Source organism: Macrobrachium nipponense, chromosome 20 (assembly GCF_015104395.2).
Source record: "Macrobrachium nipponense isolate FS-2020 chromosome 20, ASM1510439v2, whole genome shotgun sequence".
Taxonomy (NCBI): Eukaryota; Metazoa; Arthropoda; class Malacostraca; order Decapoda; family Palaemonidae; genus Macrobrachium; species Macrobrachium nipponense.
This window is the reverse complement of record NC_061089.1, coordinates 59801942-59822483: the sequence shown is the minus strand read 5'-3', so window position 1 is coordinate 59822483 and position 20542 is coordinate 59801942. Positions and strand designations below refer to the sequence as shown.

General features: G+C 38.4%; 1 protein-coding gene across 1 annotated transcript in view; it reads left to right on the top strand.

The window, feature by feature from the left end:
* Positions 1-20542, top strand: part of LOC135220311 (uncharacterized) — a 61808-nt gene that overhangs the window by 3619 nt on the left and 37647 nt on the right. The window lies entirely within an intron of this gene.

Below are 20542 nucleotides of genomic sequence, written 5' to 3'. Positions count from 1 at the left end.
TGTTGATCAGGAAGAGAATGCAACAACACTCCTACCCTGTTATCATCGAAATGCAAGGAAGGTTTGTTTGACTGAGGAAGTATTAGACCTTCAAGATACACCCAGAAATGCTGAATGGTGCGAATATCATCAGATTTTGTTTCCATGTCCATTGAGAAAGCAGGTGGTAGCAGTAGCTCATGAATCTGGACATTTGGGAATCAGGAAGACTGTGGAGAAGATCACGAGATATTTTTCCTGGCCTGGACTTCATAAAGATGTTAGCAGGTTCTGTCGAGAGTGTCATACCTGCCAGATAGCTGGAAAACCTAATGAAACCATTCAGCAGATAGCTGGAAAACCTAATGAAACCATTCAGAAAGCCCCCCTACAACCTATAGAAGTTAGAGGAGAACCCTTTAATACGGTGATTATAAATATGGTTGGACCGCTTCCGAAGACGAAGAAAGGAAATTAATATCTGTTGACATTAATGTGTCCTGTTACCAGATATCCTGAGGCGATCCCTCTTAGAAACATATCTGCCAAGATAGTTGCTGAGAAACTGCTGGAGTTTTTCTCAAAGTTTGGGATACCAGAAATTATACAAAGTGATCGAGGAACGAACTTTACTTCCGAGTTATTCCAGGATATGATGAACTTATTAGGGGTGAAACAACAGCTATCAACTCCTTATCATCCAGAAACTCAAGGAGCCCTGGGAAGGTTCCACCAGACATTAAAAAGTATGCTAACAAAGTGTTATTCTGAGTCAGGAAGAGAATGGGATGTTGGTTTACCCTTAATGTTATTTGAAGTTAAGAATGCTTATCAAGAAAGCATGGGATGTTCACCTAATGAGATAATTTTTGGAAGGGAAGTGAGAGGACCTTTGAAGATTCTTGCAGAAAATTGGGTAGAAAATCAAGAGGAAATCCAAGGAGAGTATGTGAAAAACTTAAGGAAAAGGTTGGAAGAGATTAGAAAATTCTCTTTAGAAAATCTGAAAATGAGTCAAGAGAAAATGAAAAGAAACTATGATAGGAAGACTAAGCTAAGAAGTTTTAGTGTTGGTCAACAAGTGTTAGTGTTTCTGCCAGTCAAGAGATTTCCCTTACCAAACCAAATTTCAAGAAGGTCCCTACAGGATAATTGAGAGTTAAGTGATAGAACTTAGGTGATTGAAACACCAGAAAGAAGAAAACGACAGAGGAAGATACATGTGAACCTCTTGAAACCTTATTTCTCAGAAACTAGAAATGAAACTGTGGCAATAATACAGACAACTTCATCTACAGAAGGCGATGACGGCTATGAATTGGGAGCTGAAAGCAAGATGAATAATTCTTCAATTTTAGAAAATTTGGAGGATAAACTGAAACATCTTAATGTTGAACAAGGTGAGGAACTGAGTGAAGTGATTAGAAGCTTCACAGAGATTTTTGCAGCTGTACCCAGACGTACTAATCTGACCAAACATGAAATCAAGATCCAAGAAGATGGAAAATCATTCAAGCAAAGGGCTTATCACCTTATCATCGAGATGTTCTGAAGAAAGAAGTTGAGTATTTGCTGCAACATGGATTAGCAGAACCCAGTTCAAGTCATTTCAGTTCTCCATGTGTGTTAGTGAAGAAACCTGATGGGTCATTTAGGATGTGTACTGATTATAGGAAACTGAATTCCATTAGTATGGCTGACAATTATCCCTTGCCCCTTATAGATCAGTTACTTGATAATATTGGGTAAGCCAAGTTTGTTTCCAAGATAGACTTATTGAAGGGATATTATCAGATACCCTTAGATGAAAATGTGAAGTTGCTGTCAGCTTTTATTACTCCTTTTGGATTGTATCAGTATACTGTACTGCCATTTGGTCTGATGAATGCACCAAGCCACATTTTCAACGAGTGATGGATCAACTGCTAGGATCTATAGAGGGAGTAGGTGTATACCTTGATGACATAGTCATTTACTTTACAACGTGGGAAGAACATCTGCAGATCCTGAAGAAAGTTTTCAAGAAACTACAAGAGGCAGGACTAACAGTCAACCTAGAGAAGAGTGAGTTTGGGAAGGCAACTGGTCAGTACCTTAGGTTTGAAGTTGGGAAAGGCCTTCTCACTCCAGTGAATGCTAATGTAGAAGGTATCCATAAGGCTACCTCCCTCCCCACTTAACGAAGAATAGCTACAAAGATTTTTGGTCATGGCTGGATTCTATTGTCATTTCTGTCCAAATTTCTTAGCCATAGTCAGACTCCCTTGACAGACTTAACCAGTCCCAAAGCTAAGTTTGTTTGGACTCCAGAATGTCAAGAATCCTTTGAGAGGGTAAAGCCATTTTAACTTCAAGACCGGTGCTTCAAGCTCCAGACTTTAATAAGAAATTTGTGAAACAAGTTGATGCCTCTAATTGTGGAATTGGAGCTGTTCTACTTCAAGAAGATGAAAATAACCTTCTACACCCGGTGTGTTTCCTGTCTTTGAAACTGAAAAAGCATCAGAAACACTATGCAACTATTGAAAAGGAAACTCTAGCCTTGATACCAGCATTGAAAAAGTTTGAAGTGTATGTGAACAGACCTAGGAATGAAGAAGTTTTAGTGTTATCTGATCACAATCCCCTGTCATTTATACAAAGGATGAAAAACCATAATCAAAGACTGACCAGGTGGTCTTTGTGCTTGCAACAGTATAATTTAAAGGTTGAGCACATATCTGGTTACAACAATGTAGTTGTCGATTACTTATCCCGTTGTGAATCGTTGGATTCAACCTCGGAATAACTAATCTTCTGGGGGGAGGAATCTTATAATATAAGTTTTGTAATGCAATTATAATATTGGTAATAAGATTAATTCACCTCAGAAACTGTGTATAATGTTGTGAAATGTATGTTTTTGTGTTCAGATTCCTCCATATAAAGATAACATGTTAAGTAGTGTAACTTTTAATTTTTAAACATACATAAGGCGGAGAGGGGAAAAAGTAACGTAAGACAGAGAGAGGGAGTGGAGGCTTATAAGCCTCTGAAGAGGGTTGTTTTTCACATCTTGAGAATGCCTTAGCTAAGCTCATTTTTTTATTGTCCTAAAGCGGCTCCTATAACGAAACAAGGGGGCCTTGTTCATACACATACGCGAACGCAGATGATGTAATATATTTTCATCTTGCTAACCGGCCCCCATATGTCCATACACATATGGAGATAGAGAACTATCTGAGCATAGTGTTATTAATATTATTTTTGTGAAGGCGCCACGAAAGTCTTGAAGATTGTAACAGGCCTTTCTTTTGAGTGAGAAGTTGCAACTGCGTATACAGGTATTTTACAAATGTTTTGAAGTGCACTTTGAGGTTTTATTTTACAGTGTTTGGAGAAAGTAATTTTACTTTTCCATTTTTTTTCTTTGTTCTTTTGACATGTCCATTTTATATGCTTAATGTTTGTAATGTCAATGCTTTAATTGTTTTCATATTATGCATTATGTTTTTCTGCATTGTCTTTCTTTTGTTTAATTACTTTGAATAATTTTTTATTGTGTAACTTTTGAATCTTACACTTGTGAATTAATTTGCATTTAATTAAATTTCATTTCAAAGTTAATTATTGCTTTATAATTTAATTTCATTAATTTTCTTGATAAATTTTGATTTAATTTTCCTTAATAATTAATTCAAGAATTAATTAAACTTTTGTTTTCAAGTAATAATTTCCCTGAGATTGTGAATTTCACTTATAGATTTTGTATTTAGAAATAAATTTTTGTATTTAAAATATATATGAGCATTTTATTTAACACCAGTATTATATTTTATTTTCGTTTAGGTAGAAATATAGAGTGGTAAATACTTAGATTTGAAATTGCAGGAGTGATGCCCTTTAATTAAGATTACCTCATATCTATTTTAATGAACTTAGACTGATTGTTTTCTTGACTGTTCAGTTCTATAAGGGAACACTGTTACCTTTAGAGTATTCAGGCGTTTAGTATTTGTAATGAAGGGTCCGGTGTCTGGCTGTAGTGAAGTAAGGAATAACCAAGTACTTGATCAAACGGTGCCCCAAGTACAAAGGGTGTCCCAGAACCAGGAATAAAAGGGTCTCTTGCACTAGCAAGTGCAAATGGTAAGTAACCAGATACTTGGCAATTTGGGTTAACAAATATAAATGGTGTCCAGACCCAGATCTTTGGCTACTTTCCACAAGCATTAATGGTGTCCAGACCCAGATACTCTAGGCCACTTCGTCACAACATATATATATATATATATATATATATATATATATATATATATATATATATATATATATATATATATATATATCGTCAAGATTGTGTTGTTAACTTATATATATTTATATACATATTATATATATATATATATATATTATATATATATATATATACTATATAATATTATATATATTTATATATATATATATACATATACTATAATATATATTATAGATAATGTTCTGAACTGCTCGTTCACTCCTAGAAAATGTAGTTTAACACTGGAAAAATTTTGGCCTTGAATGAAAGAGCGAGAGATCACAACAAGAAAACAAACATATGGCAGAAGGCCGTATTACTGAGGGGAGGAATTTACATAAAAGCTGACTTTTAGTTTTAAATGCACTGTATTTTACATTAATTTACATAGGTCCAGGAACTAATAAGGAAGGTTGATTGTTCATCCACAGAAACACGTGGCTGGGGGCAACAAGACACGGCGTTCAGAATTTTTGTGCAAATGGGTTATTGAAAAGGCAATGCTTACTGCAAGGGTTCCCACATTCTACCACAATCAGGCACGGTGTTTTGTCTGCAAAGAGGTGGTATCTGGCATAAGATGGGGGGCACAAGTGGGTGAGCGTTACACACCACTGTCTTTCAATCAAAAGTTTACAAGCCACTCAGGGCGGAATGAAAATGACTAGGAATTTACACAGAGAGAACTATTCCGTTCCTTGAATTTACTAGGGGATGTTTACCAGTATCACAAGGGAAGTAATCACAGCATTGAACCAAGATGGGGGGGAATGAGACTCTAAACAAAGGAGTGGGGGAGTCGCCTTGGAAGAATGGAAATGAAATGCAGACAAAAGGCAAAACAATTCCCTGGCTGAACTGGAATTTACTCTCACAGTACCTGGAAATCCTGGGCTCAGAAGTCTTCTTATCTGCTTGATATTTATGTGCACTATGGACGTATAAAAATACTTGGGATTCCCCCAGAGGAGGGAGGGGGGAGCAGAAAAGGGCGAAGTGTTGTCTGCAGGGCGAGATAGCAGGAGCTTCTGACCTCTCCTAGGTCTAAGGATCTTCTGAGAGCGAGCCGTTGTTCCCTGCTCCTTTTAAAAGTTTCTCCTGGTAAGTTCTGCCCACGCCCTGTGGGGGGTAAATTCCGACAGCCAATGGGAGCAGAGATAGCTTTTTAGAGAATGGATGCTCTCAGTTCAAAGGGGCAACTTGCATATAGACAAGGATGCATGAAACTTGTTATAAGAGATCTTACTTTCTTTGGTTTTGGCTTAAAATCTTGAACACCTCCCCATTCTAAAGTACATTTCAGAATGGACAAGACAAGCCAGAAACAACGACCAATCGCAAATATAAATTACTGAGTCTTCCATAGAGGATTAATGATTAAAAAAAAAATAAAGTGTGACGTGACTAAAGACTAACAAATTGCAATATTCCAATAAAGATTACTCTTGAAATATAACATCACACTAATAACAATGAACAGCAAATAATGATTATATAAAACTTAACCTACAGGGTAAATTATATCATATATAATACTGCTAGCTTAATTGTTTAAGGCTACACATATTATCAGTTTACCCTGATGGGGCGATATGATGCGTTCAGGTGTGTTAATGACCCTATAATTTCGTTAAATAACTTTGTCTCGTAACAAGAAGACGCCTAACAGTATTAATTACATCTTAGCAAACATTAGTGCAAACTAACAAAGGGAAAATTAATGAAGTAATCCTTTGTAGAGATTAAATAAGATGACACAAAAAATGTAAATTTCACAAAATATAAAGACTAGGGAATAACACTAAATCAGAAATCAAATCAAAACAATGTATAAACGAGCCAGGCTTCGAAAATATCTCTAAGGCCATAGCAATTTTTGCTGGCTAAAATTTTCCCGTCAAATGGAATTCTAAGTGCTTGCAATGGGGCACTGTGCCAATTGTGGCACTGTTATGACAGTAGTTCACAATGAAGTACTAATTTATATAAGGCCAGAATAGCTGGCAGGTTTGGCTCTGCCTAAGCAGAGTATACAATATACAATAAATGCCTAAAGGCAGTAAAGAAGAGGAAAGGAAACCAAGGAAGTGAAGATATAGACAGTACAAAGAAAAGAAAGTTACAAAAAGGGTCAGAAGGAAGTAGAGTTACAAAAGGGGAAGAAGGAAGTATAGAAGTAGCAGAACCTGGCACTCTCTTCTGGATGGAGAGGGTCAGAATTCTCTATAATAGGGTGGCACTGTGCCAGGCACTAGTGCGGAGAGACTATTGGCTCTCATAAGGTTTCAGACAACCTCGACGCCCTTTCCCCTTCTTCCTTCGACCTCTCCGAGGTCGGTTTCATGATGCCATTGGGTGCCTTGAATGATTCAAGCCCTTTGATGATTCCGCAGGGGCATCGACTCCGGCTGCTGCGACAACTAGGGCCTTGGCACCCGTCCCCGTGCCTAATGCTGCGTGGCTCGGTTCCCTGAGTTCTTCAGCCAAATAGGATTTGGCAGGGTCATTACTCCGGGACTGGTTAGCTGCTAACAGAGGGGGACTGGATGAGGTAATGGTATTCGGGATGGGCTTACTCGTTGGGGAGGAATGACTCTGGGGTGGTCTGTGAGGCCGCACCGTTGGTGGAGTGTCCACTATGATCATGGGTATCCTGGAGGATTCCTATTGGAATTGGCTCTTCCTTGACTGCCGGCATGGGTAGTGGGGCCAAGCCAGCAGAGGGAGAGCAACCGGGACTTAGAGCTCCGGGAGGGAGACTCGAGTCTTGCCTTGGCACTGGCACTGAGGCCGTTCCTGGCTTGGTGGAAGGACTCGAACATGTCCCAACATCCATGGGGGACGGAGCCTGGCACTGCCTGGCACCTTCAAGTGGCACTGGCTGTGCAGAGGTAGTTCTTGGAGGCCCATGGAATGGGTCTGGAGCTATGTGAGGCCGGGGGCCCTGATACGTATAAAGGTAGGAGGGGAGACTTAAATCAATTTGTCCCTAGCAGGACATCATAACCTCCTGGTATATAGGTTGCTACTGCCATGGTACATATCTTAGAATGGTGAGGTTTGTGTGGCTCTCAGCCGTACAGTAGGTAAGAACATCTTGACGTGGTTGAGGCTCTCTATCATGAAGAATTGGTGCCCTATCAAACCTGGTCTCCGTAAGAATTTTATCCTCTCAGATGATGGATACTTGCGCACTAGTGTCGTCGAAAGCTCAGACCTGGTGGGCAGGATAGCAACCTCTGGGAGGTGCGACAAATATGGGGACCTGAGCATGAGGGCCTAGAGCTGACGGATTCGTCACAGCCATAGCAATGGCAGAAACAGGAGTTTTCTTGGGGCATCCCACCCAAGCAGCAGTGTGCCCATGCACTTTGCATGAGTCACAGAAACTCTTGCTAAAATCAGGCCTGGGCCTGTTGTTTCTGTTCCAATGGCCATTGTTCTTGTTATTATAATGATTGGGTAGTCCATTCGGAGGAGTGGCGGCAGCTTGCTGTGGAGGATCCACCTTTGAGAGGCACTGCTCCGTGGTGTGACCTGGTTTATTGCAATGCCCACACACAGCTTTCCGTGGTGACATTGGGGCGCTGGTAGGCTGATAGGTGGCAGCAGGAGTAGAGGGAGAGCAGGGCATATTTTCTTTTTTAAAGAACTCTGCAGTGGATGGTGGGTGTCCATAGGCATCTGCCCATTTACAGCACTCCAAAATAGTCTTAGGGGCCTTCTCCACCAAGTGGGTGGCAAGATCAGGGGGAGCGTAGTACAGGAAATCCTCCAACTGAAAGAGTTCTAAGACCTCCTCAACGATGTTGCGTTGGAGGCCTTTGTCCAACCTATGGAGTGCCAGTGTCTTCTTGGCTGCCCACTCTGTCCATTTTGTTTTGGTTAGCCTCCTTGAGCATAGTCCTCCATTTCTGCCTCCACCAGTGTGGGGTCAACTCGTAAGCCCCAAGGATTGCCTCTCAGACGAGGGCAAGGTCTTGTCGCTCATTCAGGGGAAGGGCCTCGAATGCAGTCCGCCCTTTGCCAGTGAGGTGTTTGCCAAGGAGGAGGGCCACTTCCTGAGGGGTTGGACTGAAGTTCTCGAACACCTGCTCAACATGATCGAGCCATTTGTCAAGTTCATTATCGTCCCAAGTCCTAATTAGGACGCCCATGCTGTGGAGGTGAGAGTGTGAAGGAGGGGGCGCAGGGGGCATGGCAACTCGGAGGTGCCAGAGTGGCACTCTGGACTGCCATAGCCAGTTGAAGTGCTCTTTCTTTCTCCCTTTCGGCTGCTTGGAATGCTCTTTCAGCGGCTTCTCTTCTTTCTTGTGCTCCCTCTCAGCTGCTTGGAATGCTCTTTCAGCTGCTTCTCTCTTCTCTTGTGCTTCTCTTTCAGCTGCTTTCTCTCTTCTCTCGTGCCTCCCTCTCCTTCTCCCTTTCGACTGCTCTCGCTTGGGCTGCTTCTTTCAGCTTACTGTTCACCCAATTGATCAGTTTGCGCCCTCCAGCCCCAGGGCTCTTTCTGACTTCTGTGGAGGCCTTAGTCTCCTCCAGTGCTGCCGTTACTGGACATCTCCTAAGGAGTAAAACGCTAGTAGTCTAGCCTGAGAATAATAGGATGGGAGGCAGTTGCAAAACTGCAAATGTCGCCAGGGGTATGCGGAATACTCAACTCAGATACTTGGCAAGATGACCTAAAATCCCTGTAAATACAGTTACTACTGGCGTATAGCGCGGCGGAAAACTCAACCGTAAAATCTCTGTAATTTACAGTTCGGCAGAAACTCTGCGACGGTACGGCTTTGTAAATAAAAAAAGAAAGGATCTGTTCGCAAATTTCACGGAAACTCAACGTGAAAACGTGGTAATTGAATGTCGTAAACACAGAACCTCAATGTGAATACGGCTTTGTAAATGAAAAGGAAAGAATCTGGTCACGAATTTCACAGAAACTCAACATGAAAACGTAGCAAATAAATTTCGTAAGCGCGGAAACTCATGCGGACACGGCTTTGCAAATAAAAAGAAAGAATCTGGTCACGAATTTCACAGAAACTCAACGTGAAAATGAGGCAAATGAATTTCGTAAGCCCGGAAACTCACGCAGATACGGCTTTGCAAATAAAAGAAAGAATCTGGTCACGAATTTCACGGAAACTCAATATGAAACATGGCAAATTAATGTCGTAAATGCGGAAACTCAACACAGATATGGCTTTGTGAATAAAAAGGAAAAAATCTGGTCACGAATTTCATGGAAACTCAAAGTGAAAAATGTGGCAAATGCAGTTGATAATATAAAATGTATATGGGGTCTCCATATCGTCTCGAGGACGAAGACGTGAAGTGGATACAAATTATTTTTCCTTTTCTTACCAACATAAATCCCTAGTCTATCTTACCCTTTCAACCTAGCTATGCTCAGAATTTGTATTTTAAACACTAGCTCATATACATTAAATGGAAAGAGAAGACCGGATAAAGATCTCTCACCCTGCATAAATATACTGCCTCCGCACAGACCTCTTTCACCCTAGCTCTAGCGCACCTTAGAGCTTCGATTCCACCAATTTAAAACCCCGGAGAAGTAGGCCTGCACACGGGTGGGAAAGACAGAAGGAATTAATCACAAGTTCAAGTCCGCAGTAGAGGAAGTTAAGCTAAGGGTAACATGTGCCCTTGTTTCAAAAGCAAGAGTATTTGCCCCTCATTATTACTCTCTGCACGAGTTTACCTTTAATTTTCCTTATCTTAATGTTAAGAATTTACGCTAACACTTTGTTTTTTTTTTTCTTACTTATTGACTCATCTTTGTTAATAACCAGGGCAATGGCCAGGGATTTAAATATTATCCTGTTTAGACCTGCAAGCGGCAGAGAGAGAGAGAGAGAGAGAGAGAGAGAGAGAGGAGAGAGGAGAGAGAGCGTTCGACAATGACCAGTGCATTGATTCACATAAAAAAAACATATCTTTACAGCATGGGATTTACGATTAACTTGCAATTCACGAAATATGGCACTTATTTTCGTTTTCACTTTTACTCCCTAAATACCTCAATGCTTTATGCAATGGCACATAAGAGAAGCTAATGTTAAAATTTCTCTCTCGAGCTCTAGTCTATCGGCCTACACGTGGTCTATTTCCTGTCGCTATAATGGCAGTCAGATTTAATATACCCCTAACTAGAATACCTAGTTCTACACGAATAACTAGAAAATTAAATTTATCTTTTTCCTGTTGTGGAGAATTGGGAAACATTGCTTTTGCTTGCTTATAAAAATATTAATGGAATTCAGATTGTTTCTTTTCGTGATACCAGTTTAATGATCGATACACGACTGGAAATGAAAATTCTAGCAAGAGGTCGCCATTTTTGTTCTGAAACTGCTTGTTCACTCCTAGAAAATGTAGTTTAACACTGGAAAAATTTGGCCTTGAATGAAAGAACGAGAGATCACAACAAAGAAAAGAGAAAAAAAAACTATGGCAGAAGGCTGATATTACTGAGGAAGGAGGAATTTACATAAAAGCTGGACTTTAGTTTTAAATGCACTGTATTTACATTAATTTACATAGGTCCAGGAACTAATAAGAAAGTTGATTGTTCATCCACCAGAAACACGTGGCTGGGGGCAACCACACACAGCGTTCAGAATTTTTGTGCAAATGGGTTATTAAAAATGCAAGGCTTACTCCAAGGGTTCCCACGTTCTACCACAATCAGGCACGGTGTTTGTCTGCAAAGAGATGGTATCTGGCATAAGATGGGGGGGCACAAGTGGGTGAGCGTACACAACCACTGTCTTTCAATCAAAAGTTTACAGGCTACTCAGGGCGGGATGAAAATGACTAGGAATTTACACAGAGAGAACTATTCCGTTCCTTGAATTTACTAGGGGATGTTTTATTAGTATCACAAGGGAAGTAATCACAGCATTGAACCAACATGGGGGGGAATGAGACTCTAAACAAAGGAGGGGTGGAGTCGCCTTGGAAGAATGGAAATGAAATACAGACAAAAGGCAAAACAATTCCCTGGCTGAACTGGAATTTACTCTTAAAGTACCTGAAATCCTGGGCTCAGAAGTCTTCTTATCTGCTTGATATTTATGTGCATTATGGACGTATAAAAATACTTGGGATTCCCCCAGAGGAGGCAGGGGGGAGCAGAAAAGGGCGAAGTGTTGTCTGCAGGGCGAGATAGCAGGAGCTTCTGACCTCTCCTAGGTCTAAGGATCTTCTGAGAGCGAGCCACTGTTCACGGCTCCTTTTTTAAATTTCTCCTGGTAAGTTCCTCCCACGCCCTGTGGGGGTAAATCCGACAGCCATGGGAGCAGAGATAGCTTTTTAGAGAATGGATGCTTCAGTTCAAAGGGGACCTTGCATATAGATAAGGGATCTTACTTTCCTTGGTTCTGGCTTAAAATCTTGAATATATATATATATATATATATATATATATATATATATATATATATATATATATATAATATATATATATATAATATACACACACCCACTGAGTGGGCTAGTCACACAGCGGTCGCGGTGAAGGTCATCATCCGTTCCTTGAATTTACTAGGGGAAGTTTATTTGTATCACAAGGGAAGTAATCACAGCATTGAACCAACATGGGGGGAATGAGACTCTAAACAAGGACGGGGGGAGTCGCCTTGGAAGAATGGAAATGAAATACAGACAAAGGCAAAACAATTCACCCTGGCTGAACTGAAATTTACTCTCACAGTACTGGAAATCCTGGGTTCTGAAGTCTTCTTATCTGCTTGATATTTATGTGCATTATGGACGTATAAAAATACTTGGGATTCCCCAGAGGAGGGAGGGGAGAGCAGAAAAGGGCGAAGTGTTGTCTGCAGGGCAAGATAGCAGGAGCTTCTGACCTCTCCCAGGTCTAAAGGATCTTCTGAGAGCGAGCCACTGTTCACTGCTCCTTTTAAAATTTCCTCCTGATAAGTTCCGCCACACCCTGTGGGGGCTAAATTCCGACAGCCAAATGGGAGCAGAGATAGCTTTTAGAGAATGGATGCTTTCAGTTCAAGGGGCACCTTGCATATAGATGAGGGATCTTACTTTCCTTGGTTCTGGCTTAAAATCTTGAATATATATATACGTATATATATATTATATATATATATATTAATATATATATATATATATATATATATATATATATATATATACACACACCCACCCAGTGGGCTAGTCAACAGTCGGTGAAGGTCATCATCATCAGCTTTGTGATGTACCCACAAACACCTGAGCATGATCGGAAAACCTAATGAATGTAATGATAACTCTCGCCCACTTTGTCTCTTTCCCGTGTAATGCTTTGTTGCCTTAAACGCTACTTATAATCTCTAACATTATCTTGTCTGATGAGCAAAAGAATCTCAGCTTCGGAAGGTTCCCTTCAAGCAAGATGGCGGGAAACTGATTCACCGACTGGATTATCAGTGCTTGTGATTTCATTTTCCTAGTCTCAGTTCGATGAACAAAAAAAAAAGTTTCACAACACTCGGACGTTAAAAACATGTGCAGTGCATCCGTTAGTTCGTTCTGCAATAACAAACTTGTTTTTTAAGCTATTTTTAGATCAGTCTTCTTTGCTTGAAAATCAACAGGAATTTTATATCCCAGCATCCTCATTTGAGGACACACATTTCAACAATCTTTTTTATCCTTTTCTCTTATCTATTCATTACATTTGAATAAATGAATGCATAAATTATATCATATTACACCCCATGAAAGTTTTTTTGTATGTAATAAGAATTTTATAGGTCTTTCATGAACAACCAAACTTGCACTAAAATTCCCTCTAATCCTATCATAATTTTCAAGTAAATTTTTCCAAGTTATAACAATTAATTTGAAATAAATTTCATAAAGTATAGTAAATTAATGAATTTACTCACCATTCTAAGTAAAAATTGTGTATTATAAAGCAAATGAAGTTGTTCATAATTGACAGTTGAAAATTGCTTCCTCAAATGAGGACGCTGGGATGAAGTGGTGTAAATCATGTTCAAACCTGTCAAAGTATGCGGGACCCGAACTTTCTGATTTACCTCGATTTTTGCCTCAGATTCGTTCTTATCTCTGTAGTGATCACACTCAATAAGAGAAAATCCAATCATGGTAAATATTATTTTGTTATTACTCAAAATATTTCTTGAAAAAAGTTGTGGGAGAAGTCTGTCTCTCTCTCTCTTTCTTTATATATATATATATATATATATTATATATATATATATATATATATATATATATATATATATATATATATATATATATATATATATATATATATATATATACATACATATATGTGTGTTTTTATATTATATATATATATATATATAAATTTCTAATTTTGAAAGATGAACATGGCATTTCTGTGATAATGCCGATGCGTCAAATAATAAATGGGATAAAGAATTCAAAGTAAGAAGCTTGATTTCGAAGCTTTAGAAATCATTGGCTCAAAATGCAGCATTTTAGGAATGCATTAGTGTTGATGAAATCATGGGCATAACTAATTGAAACAATTTATCCGAGTGAAAACTATAAGGTTTGGATATAAACTTTTGGCGCTTTGTGGGACCTTGGGTTACTGTTCTAATTTTGATCTTTACCGAGGTAAGACTCCCCAACAAGAACAGAATGATGCTTTAGCACTGGGCTCAAAAAGTTGTTTTGAAAATGCTTGATACTGATGCTGATCCAGAATCTCACTGTGTTTTTTTATAATTATTTTACTGAATATGAATTATTAGTCCACCTATGAAGTACTAAGTTTCAAGCATTGTGAAATTCGTTTGAAGAACTGTACATTGAAATCAGCTCATGGGATGAAGATGTAGTACTGATGGTAAAATGGCTAGATAACAAATGTGAACGTTGAAACTAATTACGACACTAGAATGCCTTGAAAAGGTACAGAGTTGGGTGAAGTCATCAAAAGTCAAAAGGAAGCGCTCCTCAACGAAATGCTATTTTCAACTATAACAAATGCATGGGTATTGTAGGATACCATGATTGGTTGGTAGGGAAATATTCTGCTTCTATTCGAGGCATTGGCGCACCATGGACATGGTAACATACAGCTGAGTTTTATTAGATTTTTCAAAAGGGCAATTTCTATAGCTCACTTGAAGTTGGCTTGCATGGAAGGCTTAGTAGGAAGACCTTGTGGTACTTACACTCATATACAAGTTTTACTGATGTTGGTATGATGGTAAAGACCATTTTATTGAAAAACGCAACAGTCAACAATGGTGTTTGAACAAAACATATACAGCAGATCTAAGGACCTCTTGCCCTAAATGTAATATGACTCTTTGTAATGAATGTCTCAGCTCTTATCATAAAAGAAAATAAGTTCATAAGGTATTGCAATAAAAAAAAGTAGATTTGGCTTATAAATTTACATTTTTTCAGCTAGAATACTAAATGAGAATTCAAAACATTCAACTAGACTGATAATATGTATTTGTTTATCTTTACTTACAAAGAGGATACTTTATTTAGGAAATATAAACCTAATACCCATTCTCCCAGTGTCCTCAATTGAGGACAGCTTGAAAACGTGATTTTATACCCCTTTATCCCAGCGTCCTCATTTGAGGACAGCTTATTGTAAGCTTACCATTAGAAATAGATTTTTCCTTTCTACTTCATATGTATTCTTAACCCTTAAATATATAATATTTTGCAAAAAATTCCAGAATTTCATAAAATACAAAAGTTGGGATTTAATGGGTTATAGATCCGTCATCCCCACCTACCACCTCAGTAGCAACACCCCCACCCAACCCTTCCTCTCCCCTTCTCTTAAATATTGTGTTACCTGTCCGCACCAGGCTTCTTCAGTTATTCATAATACCTTACCACACCCTACCTAAGTTTGTATGGTGTTTTTGCGTTGCATGGAACCAGTGGTTATTCAGCAACGGGCCTACCTAAGTGTAAGACCCATTGCTGGCAAGGAGTCAGTTCAGTCTTAACCAACCACCCACGCAAGCATCCGAACCAATACGGATAAAGGTCATCTGCCAAATACCACCAATCATGTCTTTCCTGTGCTTTCACTTCCACGAATCTCCACGCTTCTCCAGTCTCATAGTTCTTATCCAAGCAGGGATTGGTCTTCTAACGCTTCTGGTGCCCAAAGTTAGTAACTGGCACTTGCGTCGCGTATTATTTTCCTATCACAGGTGATTAATGGATGCTGTCCATTTATTAAATGGTTATAAGTAAAAAAAATAATAATTACAATTTTTCACATTATAAGACTATCAAGTTAAAATTATCCTTTTCAAGATACTTTCGATGACTTATTATCCATAGAATATGAATATTTGTGGCTTATACACGATATTCATATATTATATATATATATATATATATATATATATATATATATATATATATATATATATATATATATATATATATATATATATATATACATACTATATATATATATATATATATATATATATATATATATATATATGTGTGTGTGTGTGTGTGTGTGTGTGTGTGTGTGTGTGTGTGTGTGTGTGTGTAGAAATCTACTAGTAACTTTTTTACTAGATACATATACAATTGTAATAGCCGCAATGCTCTCTTAACTCTTGAATTCTTGCTCTTTTTTGGATACACTTGTCACTACAAATTTCTTTGAACTTGGAGCTTCAAGCTTGAAGTGACAAGCGTATCTAAAAAAAGAGCAAAGGATCCAAGAAGTTAAGAGTGCATTTTGGCTATTACAATTGCATATATATTATATTATATATATAATATATATATATATATATATATATAAATATATATATATAATATATATATGGGGGTATAACTGGGGGGATTCTCCCCCATTATTCATAAGGTAAGCGTGGACACGAAACGAAGGCAGACCCACACACCCCATTACTCATAACCTCTCTCTCTCTCTCTCTCTCGGCAAATTATATTTCTCCAAGAATAATACACTTGTGAACATAAAAAATGCACACACATCTCCAAATGACTCGTAATGCAGTAATGACACTAGCCTCTAAATAGTCACGAAATAAAAACAAAAAAACCACAGAAATCTCCTCTTTGCTCGAAAAAAACTCCATAACCACAAAAAAAAGATTAATTCCAACTCCATTATATAATTATGAGACACCATATTAATAATAACACCACTCCGGTTATAAAAAATATTCCTCCATTTGTTAATAACCAACCCCATATTATTCTCTCTTATTTCTCCAATAGCCATATGTTAATAAAAAGAACAACACCACTCCAAGAATAGAGAATAATCACCTCTATTTCGGCAAATACAAAATATTTACCTCTATTTCCCCAATAACTCCATGTGGAACAAAACAAGGCTCCAAAAAAATATATCTCCAAAAAATGTGCACTCAAGGCAACTAACTCACTCACTCACAAATATTGCCCCATAATCTCCATATGTGTCTCCATTTGCAACAAAGATGGCTGCAAAATAATTGAACTAAACATAGCTCATATCACATTGGCAAATATCAAAAATGGCCAAAAAATATATCTCCCATATATTATATCTCAAATTATAACTCCAAAATAATATATACCTCCAATTATCTCTCCAAAATAATATATCTCAATTATATCTCAATTCTAACTCCAATTCTCCAGAGAATAACTCAATGTTATAGTCAAAAACTATAAAAACTCTCTCCATTTAGCATAACTGCTAAAAAAAGGGCAAAAACTCGGCAAATAAAACTTTGTCTAGAAAATTCTAGAAAAATCACCAATGTGCCACAAAGTCATTATAACAGAAAATTCCCCCACTCACAGTGTCTTAGCCAAAGACTTCTCCATATGCACTACGACATAGGTCACTAGAAAACTTAACCAAGTTTCCTATCTCTCACGAAGTTGTCACAAATACAACTAATGTATTGTGCAAGAAAACTCACAATTTCTGGAACACAAATATCCAGAGAAAAAATGTAGTGCCATTACGTATGCATTCAAAACGTGCAAAAAATTCTCCCATATATTTCTCTATAGCATCAAATAGCTAAAACACGAACACGTTCCCGAACAATGACTCTAAGTCACGAACTGAGTTAATATTCACACTAACTGGAGAGAAAAAACAAACTCAAATTCACCCTTGGTAAAAAAACTTGTGTCAGCTATGGCTAACTTCCAAAAAAATGAGAAAAGAAAAATCAACGGCACCATTTAACTATCTCCCGTAACTCACTAGAGTTCAGTCAATTATCTGCTGAACACATAAAAAAAAAAGAGGAAAAAAAACTAAAACAATGTGTTGTTAGTTCCTCCCAAAATCAAAAAAAAGATTTCACCACCCTTGATAGCATTACGGCACCCACGTATTAGTATAAAAAAAAAAACAGTATAGAACACAAATATCATTATCACAAAATCACCAAAAAAAAAATTGCTATCATCAAAATCATCAGTATCAGTAACATATCACCAATGTTAATGCTTGTCCATTCTCCAAAAATTCAGCACAAAATTCAGCAAAAATTCAGCAAGATTCAACACAATTCACCAAGATTCAGTCAGATTCATCAAGATTCAGCAAAACTCATCCCCGTGAATCCCTGAAATATTCTCCAAAGTTACAAAAACTCAACAAATAACTAAGACAAGACTTCTCCCATTAATTCATTGTAATAATTCTCCTTGAATAATTATCTGTAATAATTATCAACTAATCTCCCATGAAATATCTCAAATCTCTCGTAAAACAATTCTCCCGTAATGATAATTATACTTAAGCAAACCTCCCGTGACACATCTCAAGTATAATAATTATTAATAATAACAATAACTCTCCATAGCAATAATTCTCTTGCAAAGATCTCAAGTAAGGGTGAAATTCAAATAGCATACAACAGTATTGCTGAATCCTATGACATACAATTTCTCCAGCATACACCATGACATAACACCATTGCCACACAACACAGATACAACACCAATCATCGGCATTTCAAAGTAATTTCTCCAACACAATAAAAAAATAATCTGTGTATCCCCCTTATATTTGTGTCTTTCAAGGCACAAGTAAAACATACACCCATACAATGCATTTCAATTCTCTCTTTATTTCCTTTTCTCTTCATCCAAGAGAAAAAAAAATCTCTTTTCTAAAAAAGACTCTACGGGGGCGTTTCAACCCCCTTCATCAACTAATCAATCAGCTGATATCTTTTAGCATCCAATGTCAAGGCCAAATCCATCCCCAACACAAAGAGAAAAAAAGGAAAAGGGGAGTTCACCCACACTGAGAAAAAAAATTTCTACCCCCCGTGAGAACAACCCCTCAGTCAAGCGGTCAGAACAAAGCCCGAGGTATACACCAGCGGGTACCCCCTCCCCCCCATTCTCCCCTTTGAACATGGTCTTGGGAGGACGCCCCCCTCCCAAGGTAGAACGACTAGTTACCCTCGCCCTGCACTATCTCTCGAGGGAGGCCAGTGGTACCCTCCATGCAACTATCCCCCCGAGGGATGCCAGTACCCTCGCAATGCAAGGCGCCTCTCTGCAGAAATGTGCTGAGCCCGTAAAATTGTGGCCGCTGTGTCTCTAAGCCAAGTATGCTTATCTAAGCACAGTTCACATGCATAGAAAAATACACCCCTATGTGTTTAAAACAAAGACGAATACGTCTATTATAAACACGTGCAAATAAAGAAAACACATCACTATGGGGCAAAGACACAAAAAATTGTTGACCTCTTGAACCAATCCCATTTCACTGAAATATTTAAACAAAAACCCTCTCCCTTCAAAACAAGTTTAACACTCACCACTCCATAAAGGGAACAAAAAGAACTCGAAATTCTCATAAAACGGGGCAGTGATACTAACAACGACCGCCACACGGGTATCTCGGAACACACTCGTCATTGCACAAGCAAAAGTCATACTGGGTGCGCTCACTGCTTCTAGGCTGACTCCCTGGGAAAAATGCTGAGTCCAATAAAATCCTTCCCTCCCTTTAGCACAGTTAACAGACAGATATTTTCTCATTTTTCTCACTAAGTACTGAAAACTAACAGTTTAACGATTTTCCACAATCCCACCAAGGCTTTGTTGTTCGAAAACTATCGCTAAGCCATAACCCCTTTTATTTTCTAACTAGCCACCCATCTCTACATTGGCGTTCCTAGGCATAGAAAAGAAAGAAAACATTATACCCCATCTAACTGCTTGCCACCACTGTAACTGGGGGGATTCTCCCCACCATTATTCATAAGGTAAGCGTGGACACGAAACGGAAGGCAGACCCCCACACACCCCATTAACTCATAACCTTTCTCTCTCTCTCTCTCTCTCTCTCGGCAATCCCCTTTCTCTCTCTCTCTCTCTCCACCTCTTTCTCTCCATTCTAACAGGTAATGAAAATGATTGAGAGTTATGTCATAACATTAACGTTTATTAACAAGAATAAATAAATCAATCAATCAAGCAATCCCAGTCTTACAGACTAACTCAAAAACAGTACAATGTCAAGTCACCAAAAAAGTCTACACCCCTCTGGGAATTCTTTGTCCCCTCCGGCATTCCAGAAGCCGTTTTCTGTTTCAAAGAAAGATACAGAACACATTCCCGGTAAGTACACACACAAGTTTAAAGACAAAAGTTAATAAAACGGAACATCTTTACAAGATATAAACAAGCCAATCCCTTTGGCTAAAAAGCACTTCAACACTTACCCAAACAACCGGACACTTAAACACTGTTAACAAAAAACTCCCGGCGAATGCCACGGCATCTTGCCTGTGACTTGAAGCCCTCTTGTCAAAATCCTCCCATAGGCTTGGGTATGACACTTTTAACAGAAAGAGGCGCACACGCGCATACGAACACACAGTTCGATACCGGCCTCACGGTTCTAGCTGCATCCAGTTTCACAAAGGCACTTTGAGAAGAGTTCATAAACTGTCGTACATTGACTTGTCGAACTAAGCATTTTTATCTCACACCACCCCTAGAAACTCATTGTCAGCTACTCTCGGGTCGTTACCTCTACACTGTTCTCTCCACATTCCATAGGTCACAGGGAACCACATGGACAATATATTATTAATCAAAAACCCTAGGGCCTTACATATATATATATATATATATATAGTATATATATATATATATATAGATATATATATATATATATCAGCATAAAGGTGGACCATTGGAAACGTAATTCATTTCAATACTTTATTTCCCACGTTTCGTAATATCATTATT